This window comes from Notamacropus eugenii, chromosome 1, assembly GCF_028372415.1.
Source record: "Notamacropus eugenii isolate mMacEug1 chromosome 1, mMacEug1.pri_v2, whole genome shotgun sequence".
NCBI lineage: Eukaryota > Metazoa > Chordata > Mammalia > Diprotodontia > Macropodidae > Notamacropus > Notamacropus eugenii.
This window is the reverse complement of record NC_092872.1, coordinates 246,816,320-246,831,287: the sequence shown is the minus strand read 5'-3', so window position 1 is coordinate 246,831,287 and position 14,968 is coordinate 246,816,320. Positions and strand designations below refer to the sequence as shown.

The following is a 14,968-nucleotide window of genomic DNA, read 5'->3' as shown; positions in this document are numbered from 1 at the left end:
ACAAGAGGTGACAGGGGAATATAAACCAGGATGCAAGACTAGATAGTCTGATTTCTAATTGAAGGAAAGATTGGGGCTTTCTGAGTTGGGAGGGGGTGAGAGAGTTTTGAGAATTGGCGTGAGGCGGGGGAGGGGGATGTGAGGGGAAGAGAGACCAAACAAGTGCAATTCCTTGAAAAAAGAAAAAGAGGTATCCCACTCTGCAAACATGTCTGTATTCAATCAAAGGAACATAGAAACCATAATCAGTATGGTGCCAGTTTCCAGATAAGATACGTGACTGCCAGAGATATATTATCGTGAGAGAAGTCTTTGTATGTATCTTCAGATTTTACTAAGTTTCTGGTTAGCAAAAACTAGGTCTTTAGGAAAGGTCTCCAACCAATGGGTGCATGTTGCCCAGCTTCCCAGTGAGTGGGATAGGTTTAGTGAAGACTTCTCAGATTGTAATTCTTCTCCCAGGGGTGAGGTAAGGCCTAAAGGCTCAAGATTACAATATTTTTAGAATAGAATAGTTCCATATAAGGATATAAAACTGTGTAGTGTATTAAGGTCTCAATGATTGGACAAAACTTACCTAATTCCTCGATGTCTTCATTTCAAAAAGGATTGGTTAGATTTCGTATCTAGAATGTAAGACCACATTCTCAGCTAATGAGAATAATGGTCAGTGGGGGGAGGAGGGACTTGCGTTAGGGCCTATATAAATCACTGCCCTTTTCTTTGTTTTCGTCTTTCCTACTCCTACAGGTTAGCCCCGCTTCTCGAGAATCGAACAAATCTCTTTTCTGTCATCACTTTGAGAGGCCTCTGAGTAACTGATTTATGTAGGGACCTGAGCCATCCCACACACCAGCCATGCAGGACTAGGTTCAAACAAAGCATTAATGTTTTCTCATAATCCCCATTTAATTAAACAAAGTCTTATTGCCAGAAGGAAATTAGACCAGATTCATAATTGAAGAAGAAAACTGAGCTAGTTCCAGAATTGAGTCACAAGATGGAGTCAGTGTGGTTCACTGAATTGCCACAATTCATTCAATTGTTTCCCTTATTTCCCTGTTCTATTGTCACTCCCATCCCCATCCCTGGTTATTCACCACTCTAGGATCTATTCCTTTAGCTTAAAAAACTGAATTTAAAATAAATGATGGGGAGAATATCTTTTATGCCTCATTTACTCTTCTGATAACTGACTAGAGGCAGGATTATTCCATATTATGAAGGAAAAGACTCAGGTTGGAGTGTTAGGTCTCCATTTCCTAACAGTGTTACATGGGACCAGGTAATTCCCCTCTCTGGGTCTAAGATTGGATTAGATTATGCCTAAATTCACTTTCAGATGTAAATCTATGATCCTATAATCTTATTATTCTCTTACTGCTAACATTTCTTCTGCCTCTAGAGCCTAGGAAATTCTTTATCTAATTGCCTCAGGGTTCAAGCTCTGAAATTACATAACTGATAAATATAAATTAATAATCCCTAGTAATGATAATCCCTAAACAAGTCAATGCTAAAATATCAAACCAGAGTCCTCTGGAGATAATTCTTGCTCTTTGTTGCTTGAATTATGAATTTAAGGTCATAGCCCATTGGTCAAGGCTCTGTTTTGAAGCTTTCAAGCCCCTTACTGGATTCAGTCCTGGTCGGACTAATACTTAGCAAGAAACATTATCAAAGCAGTAACTAGTGCTTTCCTATATGAAAGCTTCACAAAGATCCTTTTCAGGGTTATTGGATCTTGCTTTTACCTTACTGGGGAAATGTCTATTCTACACTTTCATTTAGTATTCTGAATTTAGCAACATATACTCTTCTTACAGCTGAAGTAATGAGAATGTAATTCAGGCTGCCATCTAGAACAGTCAACCATAAACAAAGAGAAAATGTAGAATAAACACAAAGAACAAATATCAAGTGTGAAAAATGAAGTTGTTAAGAATCCTCTGTGTTCCCCATCCCCCTCATCCCTGCTTCCTTCATTTAGCATTCAAGGGATTACAGGGAGCACATTCCAGAAAGGTTTCTAGGGCTCTGCTGTGGTTTCTGTGTAGGACTAAATACTGTTTATTGGTCATTTAACTTGACTTCACTTTTAAAAAAAAATAAATCAGGCATTTTAAGCTTGAATTTTTGACCTGAAACCTCTTCTAGCTGTGACCAGATTGCTGCAATGGAGCCCTGGGGATTCACCACTTTCATCCTTGTGGTCTGTGTCTCTTTCTTGGTCATTTTATCACTGTGGAGAAAAGACTACAAAGGAAGGAAGTTGCCTCCTGGGCCAGCTCCTCTCCCCATTGTTGGAAATATGCTACAGCTACACAAGAAGGATCTCTCCATGTGCCTCAGCAAGGTAAGGGGACTAAACCTTGTGGAATCAAGTGGAATGTCCATTACAAAGTCTTCTAATAATGACATCTCATAGCTGAATCTAAAATGATTGGGCATAGAAACAAATCCCCCATAAACGATCTCATGACATAATGAGATAATGGTGGCATGATATGGCTGGACAAAGAGTCAGGATGATATTGTCTTAAAGACAAAATCAGACAGTTCTTGAAGTTATAGACAAAACTGAATGTTGACTATACATGTATGCATGCATATATTTAAATGAGTGCATATATTCATATATTTACATATATATGTGTGTATGTATGTGTGTCTGTATATATATATATATATATATATACATATATATATGTATATATATATATATTCATGGTTATACTTAAGTTCTTATGAATGTTTACAGGTCATCTCCACTCCAGGTCAGCCAACTGCACTGAAAAACATTAAATTTGGATATTAATATTATCTTAAGCTCATTTTAAAAGTTTTATGCATTTAGATAAGACATTAGAAGTTAGCATAAGTATTGTACTCTAACTTCTGCTATGAATATATTTTTTTCCTTGGTAATTGTTTTAGTTGAGATGCCAGGAGGAAAAGAGGGTGACAGAAAAACTATGGGAAATCTGGCCATATTGCTCCCCACCACTCATATTAAATAAGTGTTTCTGGAGCCTTGACCAGGCAGTCAAGGATATTCAGTATTTATAGTATTGAAATCAATAAATCACAGAATCTCAGAGTTGGGGGTGCATAATCTCAGAGGCTATCTAAATGAATTTTTTGTCATATAGTCATTTAATCTGTTTTAGTAAGAAGGATTGTGGCAGCTAGGTGGTGCAGTGGATAGAGCACCAGCGCAGGAGTCAGAAGGACCTGAGTTCAAATTTCACCTCAGGCACTTGGCACTCGCTAGCTGTGTGACCTTCAGCAAGTTGCCTCATCCTGGGTCATCTCCAGTCATCCTGATGAATATCAGAGCCATCTGGGCTCTGTAGAAGTGAGGCTGGTCACCTGCACAGCCCTCCCTCACTTAAAACAAAACCAAGTGCAAGTCATGTCATCATTTCTCTGATGGCATGGTCTTCTTCGGCAATGAACGACAAACACACAGTGAGAAAGATATTACAGACCAGGGGTTCTTAATCTGGGATCCATGACCTTCCCTGAGATCACTGATAGATTTTCAGGAATCCATGAATTGGAAAGGAAAAATATTTTTTTAATTTATTTATTTAACTTTTAACATTCATTTTCACAAAATTTTGGGTTCCAAGTTTTCTGCCCCCTTGTCCCCTTCCCCCACTCCAAAACACCAAGCATTCCAATTGCCCCCATCACCAATCTGCTCTCTCCTCTATCATCCCTCTCTGTCCTTGTCTCCATCCTCTCCTCTGTCCTGTAGGGCCAAATAACTTTCTATACCCCTTTACCTGTATTTCTTATTTCCTAGTGGCAAGAGTAGTACTCAACAGTTGTTCCTAAAACTTTGAGTTCCAACTTCTTTTCCTCCCTCCCTCCCCACCCCCTCCCTTTGGAAGGCAAGCAATTCAATATAGGCCAAATCTGTGTAGTTTTGCAAATGACTTCTATAATAGTCATGTTGTATAAGGCTAACTATATTTCCCTCCATCCTATCCTGCCCCAAATTACTTCTATTCTCTTTTTTGATCCTCTTCCTCCCCATGAGTGCGACCTCAAATTGCTCCCTCCTCCCCATGCCCTCCCTTCCATCCTCCCCCCGACCCTGCTTATCCCCTTATCCCCCACTTTTCTGTATTGTAAGATAGGTTTTCATACCAAAATGAGTGTGAATTTTATCCCTTCCTTTAGTGGAATGTGATGAGAGTAAACCATGTTTTTCTCCCACCTCCCCTCTTTATCCCTTCACTAATAAGTCTTTTGCTTGCCTCTTTCATGAGAGATAATTTGCTCCATTCCATTTCTCCCTTTCTCCTCCCATATATTTCTCTCTCACTGCTTGATTTCATTCTTTTAAGGTATGAGCCCATCCTCTTCAATTCACTCTGTGCACTGTCTCTATGTGCATGTGTGTGTGCATGTGTGCGTGTGTAATCCCACCCAGTACCCAGATGCTGAATAGTTTCAAGAGTTACAAATATTGTCTTTCCATGTAGGAATGTAAACAGTTCAACTTTTATAAGTCCCTTATGACTTCTCTTTGCTGTTTACCTTTTCATGTTTCTCTTCATTCTTGTGTTTGAAAGTCAAATTTTCTTTTCAGCTCTGGTCTTTTCATCAAGAATGCTTGAAAGTCCTCAATTTCATTGAAAGACCAATTTTTCCCCTGAAGTATTATACTCAGTTTTGCTGGGTAGGTGATTCTTGGTTTTAGTCCTAGTTCCTTTGACTTCTAGAATATCCTATTCCATGCCCTTCGATCCCTTAATGTAGAAGCTGCTAGATCTTGTGTTATCCTGATTGTATTTCCACAGTACTTGAATTGTTTCTTTCTAGCTGCTTGCAATATTTTCTCCTTGACCTGGGAACTCTGGAATTTGGCCACAATGTTCCTAGGAGTTTCTCTTTTTGGATCTCTTTCAGGCAGTGTTCTGTGGATTCCTTGAATACTTATTTTGCCCTCTGATTCTAGAATCTCAGGGCAGTTTTCCTTGATAATTTCATGAAAGATGATGTCTAGGTTCTTTTTTTGATCATGGCTTTCAGGTAGTCCCATAATTTTTAAATTGTCTCTCCTGGATCTATTTTCCAGGTCAGTTGTTTTTCCAATGAGATATTTCACATTATCTTCCATTTTTTCATTCTTTTGGTTTTGTTTTGTGATTTCTTGGTTTCTCATAAAGTCATTAGCCTCCATCTGTTCCATTCTAATTTTGAAAGAACTATTTTCTTCAGTGAGATTTTGAACCTCCTTTTCCATTTGGCTAATTCTGCTTTTGAAAGCATTCTTCTCCTCATTGGCTTTTTGAACCTCTTTTGCCAATTAAGTTAGCCTATTTTTCAAGGTGTTATTTTCTTCAGCATTTTTTTTGGGTCTCCTTTAGCAGGGTGTTTATTTGTTTTTCATACTTTGCTTGCTTGTCTCTCATTTCTCTTCCCAGTTTTTCCTCCACCTCTCTAACTTGATTTTCAAAATCCTTTTTGAGCTCTTCCATGGCCTGAGCCCATTGAGTGGGCTGGGATACAGAAGCCTTGACTTCTGTATCTTTCCTTGATGGTAAGCATTTTTCTTCCTCATCAGAAAGGAAGGGAGGGAATACCTGTTCACCAAGAAAGTAGCCTTCTATCGTCTTAATTTTTTTCCCTTTTCTGGGCATTTTCCCAGCCAATGACTTAACTTCTGAATATTCTCTGCACACCCACTTCACCTCCAGATCTGCCCAGCCAGAGCTTGGGGTCTGAGATTCAAATGCTGTTCCCAAGCCTCAGGGCTTCAGTGGGGTCAGGGCTGCTATTCAGTGTGAGATCAAGTTCAGGTGCTCAGGTGGGGGTCGGGCTGCCTCTCAGGCCCAGTTCCGTCAGGGGGTTTATGCAGAGATCTTCAACAATGGATCCAGGCTCCTGCCTGCTCTGGGAGCCCTGGTCTGCTCCCACCTCTGCTGCTGCCTCCCGAGGGGGCCTGAGTTATGGGGGCACCCCAGTCCCCTCTCGACCTGCCAAAGAGACCCTCTCACCAACCCTTGTCACCTGTGGGTGGAGGGACCCGCGCGGCCGTTGGAGATTCCGTCCCCGAAGCCTGCTCAGATCTACTCCTCTCGGTGCCGCAGCCAAAGCAGGGCTGGGCTTGGCCCCAGGTCCGCAGCGCGATGGACCTTTTGTGAGAGGTTTTCAGGCTCTCTGGAACAGAAATCTCATCTGCTTCATTGTTCTGTGGCTTCTGCTGCTCCAGAATTTGTTCAGAGTTCTTTTTTTACATATATTTTATGGGCTGTGGGTTCAGAGCCAGCCTATGTGCGTCTCTCTACTCCAGCCATCTTGGCTGTGCCCCCAAGGAAAAATATTTTTTTAATTGCCCTCTAATTGTAATTCGTCTTTCCACCAACTATGAATTTTAAAAATTCATTATTCAGAGAAGGGGTTGGTAGGTTTCATCAGATTGTCATTGTCAATTGTCATCAGATTATATGTCATGACATACAAAAAAGTTTAAAATTCCCTATTAAGCAGGCATTAGAACTAGATTTTGAGTCAGAAAATTTGGATACATACTCTAGATATGATACTTAGAATCTGTGTGATCTTGGAGAAGTAACTGAAACTCTGTATGACTCAGCTTCCTTCTTTCCAAATTAAGGGTGCTAGACAAGATTATTCAAATTTCCTTCAAGATATTCCGTGAAGGGGTTGCTCAGTACTTCCTGGGAGGTGGTTCATTCTATTTTTACATAGATCTAATTGTTAATATTTTTCTCTCTATCCAGCTGAAAACTGCCCTTTTCAGCCTCCAGTTCAGCATTCCTCATGTCATTTTTTGGGAGGCCCAGAAAAAATCTAATCCCTTTTACATACGATTACCTTCAAACAATTGGTTGCCATAATTCTCTTAAAACTGTACTTTGTGGCTAAAAACCTTTATTTCTTTCCATTGATCTTTTCAAAATTTGGTGCTTGAGTCCCTCTTATCAACTTGACTATGCTCTTAACATGTGCCAGCTTGTGAATGTCCATCCTTAATTGTGAAACTCAGAATTGAACACCTAGTGATCCAAACGTAGTCTGACCAGAAGAGAGTACAACAGGACAGTCACCATCTCTATCAGAATATTTGGCTTCTCTTAATGTCATCCAGTCAATTTTGATTTAAGGCACAGAATGATGTTCCAGGAGTCAGAAAAGCATTGATTCAAATGTTACCTCTGATGTTAACTAGCTATGTGGCCCCGGGCAACTAAATGAATCTCTCCGTAACCTAGGAACTCTTTAAGATAGTAAGGTGTAGAAAAGGCACCAACATCCACTTGTGAAGGGAGTCCCTTGCTAGGAGTTCCTATAGCAGTGAAATCCCAAGTCTTCCCCTACTCCCTTGAAAAGTAAATCACAAACACAATGATCTTAATGCTCCTTCAATATACCAATGAAACTATATTCTCCCTGATATAGGTATTTCCCTCAATAGTGTAGATTGCAATGAAGAAGTGTATTTTCATTCTATGCAAATCTTGTCCATGTTTTCCCATTAATTAGCCATAATGGATCTACCCATACTGAAGGCCTTCCTCTAGGTCAGAATCTTTTGACCTGGGTTCTACTGACTCCTTTAATTTCGGCAGATTCAAGTTGGATCAGAAAAATATTTTGATAACTATAAATCAATATAATTAGCTTGCTTTATAATTCTATGCATTTTATTTTTATTAAGTGTAAAACATTTTCCTCAGCAAAAGAGACCACAGGCCTACTTCACCAGACTGCCGAAGTGGTCCATGACACAGAGGTTAAGAATTGCTCCTTTAGGCCTACTTATTTTGCAGTTACTGGTGTATCAACATTTCTATATTTCTTACGCAAGACTCTCCATTTTCACTCCCCAGGCATCTTCACTATTTTCTACACCTAGAATACTCTCCTTCCTCATGTCTGCCTAATGGCTTTCCTCATTTTCTTCAAGACCCATCTAAAATCCTATCTTATATAAGAAGACTTTCTTGATTGCCCCCCACTTAATGCTAGTGCCATCTATTTACTATATCCAATTTATCAAACCTATATGTAAAATATATATGTATATATAATGTATATATATGTAAAATATACAACATACATGTGCGTTATATATATATAGTTTTTCCATAGTTCTTTTCATGTTCCTTCCCTCTCCTTTATACCATGAGTTATGTTTTAAAGCAGAGACTGTCTTTTGCCTTTTTTTTAAATTTCCAGCCCTTACCATAGTGACTAGCACATAGTGACACTTAATAAATGCTTATTGACTGACTTATGAACTACTAAATTCTGCATCCCACTGCCCATGTGACTTCTCCAAGTTATTTATATCCATGTGATAATCAATTGGATTATACTTTCATCCACATGTATATGTCTGAACAATAGATAGTTATCATTCATTTAATTTTTCTTCTATGAATTATTAGGCTGATATTTAGAATTATCATGTATTATACAGAGGTGTTTTTCTACTATTATGGGTTTGGTTCAATCCGTAAAATATAACTAACAAATAAGAGCACACAGAATATGTCACAGTTTATAGAGAATCATTTCCATTTGAATCCAGCACAGGACTTCTACGAAAATCCTGAACAGCGTCAGAGAACATATTTCTCCTTGATTTATCAAACTTTTGTCATGAATAATCAGAAAGTTGTTGAACAGATACACTGCTTTTTTGTACTTAAATAAATCTCCTTTCACCCTTTCCCTCCACACCAGTGTTTTGCTTCTACTACCTTCCCCCATCTTCCTCCCTTTATTTAAATTCTTCCCTCTGAATTTCCTATAAAGTAATATAGATTTCTATACACAACTGATTATATACATTATTCCTTCTTTGAGTCAATTCTGAGGACAGTGAAGTTTAAGCAGTGTCCTCCCTCCCATCTTTCTCTCCACTATAATAGGTCTTTCATGACTCTTCAAGAGAGAGAATTTTCCCAGTTCTAACTCTCCATTCCTTGTGCTCCCAGTGTAATCCTTTTTCTCACCCCTTAATCAATTTTTTACATTATCCTGTCAAATTTGCCTTCTACCCACACCCTCTGTCTACATATACTTCTTCTAACTGCATTGTGAATGTCATTAAGAATTACAAGTATTATCTCCCCACGTAGGTTTACAAATGGTTTGGCCTTATTGAATCCCTTATATATTTTTTTCTTTTTACCTGTTTGTGTTTTACTTGAATCTTAATACTGAAAATCAAATTACTTTGTTTAGTTCTGGTCTTTTCTGTGGAAAGTTTGAACATCTTCTGTCTCATTAAATGGCTATTTTTCTCCTTGAAAGATTATGCTCAATTTTGCCACATAGGTAATTTTTGGTTGTAGTGCTAGCTCCTTTGCCTTCTGGAATATCATGTTCCATGACCCCTGATCCTTTAATGTTACAGCTACAAGTTCTGGGCAATACTGATTGTAGCTCTCCAATATTTGAATTGTTTCTTTCTGTCTGCTTGCAATAATTTTTCCTTAACCTGAGAGTTCTGGAATTTGGTTACAATATTCTTGGGAATTTTCATTTTGAGATCTCCTTCTGGAGGTGATTGGTGGATTCTTATAATGTCTAGAACCTTTTCTTCTAGGATATTAGGGCAGTTTTCTTTGATAATTTCTTGAAGCATGATGCCCAGGTTCTTCTCCTAATAATAGCTTTTGAGTAGTCCACTAGTTCTTAAATTATCTCACCTAGATCTATTTCCCAGTTCAGTTGTTGTTTTTCCAATGAGGAAGTTTACAGTTTCTTTTATTTTTTTTGTTTTTTGGATAGATTTCTGATGTCTCATTGAATTTTTAGCTTTCGCTTGACCAATTGTAATTTTCATGGATTATTTTCTTTAGCCTTTTTACCTCCTTTTTCATTTGACTAGTTCTACTTTTTTAAGGACTTGTTTTTTTCAGTGGACTTTTGTGCCTCCTTTTCCATTTGGTCAATTCTACTTTTAAGATGTTGTTTTCTTTTCCCAAGCTGTTGACTCATTTTTCATGATTTTTTTCCCATCTCTCTCACTTCTTTTCTCAATTTTTCTTTTACTTTTCATTTGATTTTTAAACTCTGTTTTGATATCTTTCATGAATTCTTTCTGGAATTGAGCCAAATTCTTATTTTTCTTTGGAGGCATTGCACATAGGTGTTCTAACATTGTGGTAGTCTTCTGAGTTTATGTCTTGATTTTCCCTGACACTATAATAATTTTCTATGGTCAGATTATTTTTTTTTTTTTGCTCATCTTTTCAGCCTTTTCCCTTTCTTCTAAATATGAGCTCTGTTTCTGGGACACTTTCTCGAGCTGCACTGGCATTGCCCTGAGGCCCATGGAGGACTCTTGGGCTTGGTGCTATGATGAGGGGTAGGGTGAAGTTAGGCATGACTGGTACTGTTTGTAGGCTGCATGAGTCAGGCCTGGTGCATGCTGAAGTACGTAACAGGGGCAGACTATGGTGCTGGCTTCTACTCCATTCAAATGGCACTACGCTGAGGCATGCTGGGGACCCCATGCAGTGCTTCAGCCATGGGGGGTGTCTTGCTGCCCACCTATTGCTGCACAGCAGTGGAGGTGAGGTGGACATAGGCTGATGCTGCATGGTGTTGCCCAGTGCATCTCACCTGGTGCTACACTGAGGCACATGGGGTGTCCTGGTGCTAGCATCTTTCCATTTGCCCAGGGCAGCACTGAAGTACATGGGGAAGGTGGTCCCAGTGCTGTTGCATGCCCATTTATCAGGCACTACGCTAAGGCATGTGGGTGGCCTGGTTTTCGCATTTGTGTGCTTCTCTGGTGCTGCACTAGGGTTCAGGGCCTCTTGTTGGCTTGCTGAGGCAGAGCCAGGTGCTGCCATGCTACAACTTCTCCTATACTGGACTGTGTTCCCATTTTACCCAAGTGAAACAAACCTTTTCAGTCAACCTTCCATGTTTCTTGGGCTAGAAGATTGTTTCATCTCATTGTTTTGCTGATTGTAACATTACAGAATTCTGTTGAGGATGCTACTTTGTGGTTGTTTGCATCTGTTGCTGCACAGAGGTAGAGCAATTCAAGAATTCAAAAGACTGATATACCTGACAGCTTCGTCTTGTTATTTAATATATAAATAAAATACATGAATTTATTATTTTAGAGAATCCAATCTTAGGAAACCAAATCATACCATACTAAAAATTCCAAAGTAACAAATCTAAAAGGCATTCTTGCCCCAAAACCTTCAGTAAAGTTGTATAACAGTTATACTACTACATAAATTTAAAACCCTATATATATATATATAACATTTATTTATATACATATATACATATATAATATTTATTTATATATAAAATATTTATTTATGTATGTATGAATGTATATATATGTATGTATGTATATGTGTGTGTATGTATGTATGTATGTATGTATGTATGTATGTATGTATGTATGTATGTATTCTAATCTACTTGGACAAACATAGCCATTTGCCCTGCATTTCTAAGCACATGAAATAGAAACCTAGAAATACCCATTTTCAGGTTGAGCACTGTTCCTTGAGCTACTTCTTGTATCTTTTTTCCCAGCTATCTGAAAAGTATGGTCCTGTGTTTACTGTGTATTTTGGATCTCAACCAGTGGTGATTCTACATGGCTACAAGGCACTGAAGGAGGCTTTGATTGATCAAGGAGACATTTTTGGAGACAGGGGGAAAATACCAATATTTGATGACAATTACAAAGGACATGGTTAAGTTTCAGATACTTCAAGGAAAAATGGTACAGGTGGAAAGGTTAGAAGTAGAAGGACAAATTAACAATGATCTTTACACTAGCTGTAAACAATGATAAAATCAAAATTCTGCTTTAAGCAAAATAAAATTGTTAACTTCATTCTTGGTTCATTCTTTCTCCTAGGAATTACTTTCAACCATGGAGAAAAGGGGAAAAAATGCGCTGATTTTCCCTGATGACACTGAGAAACTTTGGAATGGGCAAAAGGAGCATTGAGGAGCGTATCCAGGAGGAAGCTCAGTTCCTATTAGAGGAACTAAGGAAAACAAATAGTTGGTTATCTTTGATTATTTTTTTGGACACATGGGTCCTGTATAATTACACATCACTAGTGCTAAATTTCTCTGAGTTCGTAGGTCACTCTTTTTACCACTATCCATCTCTGTAAGCAGATGGAAACCTTTGGGAGGGAAGTGGGGCAGCAGGATCAGATTTCTCCCTATTCTTCTGTTTTTTAAGATAATATGTCTGAAATATAGAGAAGGGAAACAGTTTAGCAGAGATACCCTAGATCTGTAATGAGGTTACTGAAGCCCTACTCAGATCAGATGTGGATAGAAGCTTTTTCCTTACCATCTTAATGCTGTTTGGTACAAAATATTATGATTAAATTTGCTCTTTCTTTTTTTGTGAATTTCTTTATCATCAGGTCAGCCCTTTGACCCAACCTTCATCCTTGGATGTGCCCTTTGCAATGTTATCAGTTCCATCCTGTTCCATGAGCGTCTCAGCTATGACAATGAAAATTTTCTTTCCATAGTGATGATATCATGTGATAATTTGAATCTTCTGAATACTCCAATGGCTCAGGTAATGCTGAGTTACCATCTGGTTGTGTACTTGGTCATATAGATATTCCAAAGTAACAAACCTAAAAGTAATTCTTGCCCCCAAACCTCCAGCAAAGTTGTATAGCAATTATAGTACTACATACACTTAAAACCCTATATATATAATATTTATTTACATATGTATATACATGTCTTTGTGTGTGTGTGTGTGTGTAAATTGAATTTAAATGAGGCAGAGCTGCACAGTCATCAGCCTCACTCCTCCTGAGTCATCATGGTCCAGTGACAGGACAGAGTCAAGACAGCTGGCAATGGCTCAGGATGCAGTGGATGGCCTTGGCATCTTCGGTGTCTAACCAAGCTCTAAGCGCTCCACATTACCTGCTTCAAGTGCCTTCACGGCTGTTGGAACAAATTGTTCTCATTGGCCCATTCCACCAGATGAAGTCTTCACCTGCTTGAGGTAGACACTCCCCTAACTCACCAATGGGTTTGAGAAACCTTAGTTACCCTCAACCTGGTTTGACCCATCTGCCAAAACAGTTTATCGGGGTGTGACTGCTACACATGCTGCAGCTTCTTGGAGCTACAGGTGAGAGTTAGGCAGAACAGGTGAACACCAAAGGTGGAAAGAGCCCCCAAAAGGGCTTGGCAGCCATCACACCAAAGGTACTGCTGCTCCCCGAACACACCCTATACCCCATATAAAGACTCTCCTTGAAATGGTCAACAGACATCTCTTTAGTTATATAGTCAAGGTTAAGGGCCACTGTACCCAAATAAGAATATAAAAAAATTAAGCAGAATCCTTCGAACCTAAAATTTGTATTCCCTCCTCCTGGGCCAGAATTGTAGTTTAGTGTGCCCTATCTCACTTAGGGTTAGAGATTACCAAGACACATATTATATTTAAGGTATGACAAAAGCCAAACAAAAGTCACTGTGTTCTATCTACATTTTCTTTAGTGTGTGTGTATGTGTGTGTGTGTGTGTGTGTGTGTGTGTGTGTTTAAACTTTGCTGTCTCCAAATATAAACATTTTGTTAATAAGGAAATTGAGACTGAGAAATTAAGTGACCTGCCAACAGTCAAACAAATACTGGAGAGAGAAGTTGCCTCTAGTGCTCCAGAGTTCCAGTCCTGTGCTTTTTCTATTATGCCACATACCACCACAATGCCCCATTGTGTTCATGTCTTTTGCAAATTTATCTCAAAGTAGGGTACTACTACATTACAGTGGGGCAGCTACTAACAGGAAACAAATATTTATTATATTTTAAAATTGTCCAGTTTATGAAAGAGATCAAGAAGAAGTATACTTTAAAGGCTACAAAATTTTCTCATCTCAGGGGATGAACTTTGCTCATTTTAGGTTGTGCTAGGGTTTCAAAACCAGAAACTGATTTGTTGCAATGATGAACTGATATTGGATGTTGCCACTCAATGTTTGTGTGACCCAGAACAAAGCAGTTTCCTCAACTATAAAATGAAGATAATAATAGCACCCAGTTCATAGGTTTATTGTGATCATCCAGTGAGAAAACATGCATCAAGTGCTTTGAAGACCTTAAAATGTTGTATATATTACATATATGTGTATATACACATACACATACATAAATTAACAAAATGTTACATACATTAACTATAAAGTTGTCCAATTCTATTCCGAATCTATAAGTTCATTGGGAATTCTGAATGAATAAACACCCAGATCAACAACTTCTCTACAATTTATAGTCTGGGAGAACTATCTGGAGGTTACTCACAGGTTAAGGGGCATGGACAGGATCACATCTCCAATACAGTACAGTACAGAGACAGGAATTTAACCCAGATGTTTCTGACTATCAAAATGGCTCTGTACCAATGACTATCTTTTCTTTGTTATGATTGTTATTCATTATTCTTATAATCTACCACCTGTCTTTTTTTCTTTTCTTTTCTAGCTAATATGTTTTTATAAAACCTAGTTGTTCTGACAGCCCCTTCAAGGCCAGAATGCTGTTTATTGCCTTCTGTGTCCATGTGCTCTATGTCTTGAATAGTACTGCACAGGCAGATTCAAAATACTGAATGAGTGGATAGTTGTTGGTTGGGTTGGATAAAGATATTGACTGCAGAGGGCAGGCCATGACTTATCTATGCATTGTGAGGACTAGCCCTTTCCATAGAAGATACCATTTGGTTAGACAAAGGCTGAGTCTATGAAAAGCGAACTTTTATAGATGACACAATACCCATTCCTCCAGATTCAACCAGATGCACCAGGAATGAGCTGCAGTGAGTTTCTTCCCTCCATGACTAGGCCAGTCTGTGGCAAAACACCACTCACCTACCCTGTAAATAAAATAACAGGGATATAGAACAGTATACGGATAACTATGATTTCACTGGCATAGGCAAC

General features: G+C 38.6%; 1 pseudogene; it reads left to right on the top strand.

Annotated features, from left to right (window-relative positions):
• The first annotated feature begins 2,163 nt into the window (after nucleotides 1-2,163).
• LOC140517302 (cytochrome P450 2C23-like) overlaps nucleotides 2,164-14,968 on the top strand; it is a 43,060-nt pseudogene continuing 30,255 nt past the window's right edge.